The following is a 1,172-nucleotide window of genomic DNA, read 5'->3' on the forward strand; positions in this document are numbered from 1 at the left end:
CGCGCGCCTGCCCGCCCCCCGCGCGCCTCCCGCGTGGGCTCGGCCGCGGCGCCGCGCGCGGGCAGCGGGAGGGACGAACCCGGCCCACGGGGGGAGCCGGCAGGCGGCGGCACGGGGCGATGCACCCAGCACGGGCTGCGGGCGGGCACCCCCAGGGGAGGTGGTCAGGGGCACTGTGAGATGGCCACGGGCACCGGGAGGTGGTCAGGGGTGGCAGGAGGTGGCCATGGGCACCGTGTGGTGGCAGCGGGCACCGTGCGATGGCCAGGGGCACCAGGAGATGGTCAAGGGCACCAGGCAATGGCCACAAGCACCTAGCAATGGCCACGGGCACTATGCAATGGCCAAGGGCACCGAGATGGCCACGGGCACCATGCTGTGGCCGTGACACTGTGTGATGGCCACAGGCACTGTGCAATGGCCATGGGGACCATGCAATGGTCAGGGATACTGTGTGGTGGCCAGGGACACCATGTGAGGGCCGTGGGCGCTGTGCGATGGCCAGGAACACTGTGCTGAAGCCGTGACAGTGTGCTACAGCTGGGGACACCATGCTGGGGCGCTGGTCACTGTGCTATGGCCGTGCACGTGCTGTATCTGAGGGAGGTGTGCTGCTGCTGGAGTCACCATGCTGCTGCTGTGGTCTCTGTGCTGTGGCTGATGTCACCTTGCTGCTCCCAGGGACAGCTTGCTGCAGCCATCACACGGCAGCCAGGACATGCCGCTACAGCCCGTGTCACCATTAAGTGGCAAGGGACACCTGTGCCACAGCCCTAAGCATGTGCACTGCTCCAGCAGGGAGGTGCCGTGTCCCCAACCACCACACCACCTGGGTCCTGCTCAGCCCCCGCCGCAGGGCATCTCTTGCTCCCTTTCCATTAGCACCCAGCAGCTCCACAAGGCCCCGCCAGGCGCAGGAGGGCTTTTGGAGCGGTGCGAAGGAGCCGCCCCGCTGGGTGCCTTTGGTGGGGAGCAGCCTGCTCACGTGGCGAGGGAAAGGCTGGGCTCTGCCTCACCCCTGCCCAGCACTGCGCACCCGCTGTCTGCTGCAGGCGGGGGGCTGCAGCCCTCGCTCGGCTGGTGCAGGACCAGCAGCACGCAGAGCTGTGGGACGGGGAGAGGCCAAACCCCATCCCCGCTCCCCCCCCAGGGAAGGTAGAAAGGAGAAAAAG

The sequence above is a fragment of the Oxyura jamaicensis genome, chromosome 14 (genome assembly GCF_011077185.1).
Source record: "Oxyura jamaicensis isolate SHBP4307 breed ruddy duck chromosome 14, BPBGC_Ojam_1.0, whole genome shotgun sequence".
Classification (NCBI taxonomy): domain Eukaryota; kingdom Metazoa; phylum Chordata; class Aves; order Anseriformes; family Anatidae; genus Oxyura; species Oxyura jamaicensis.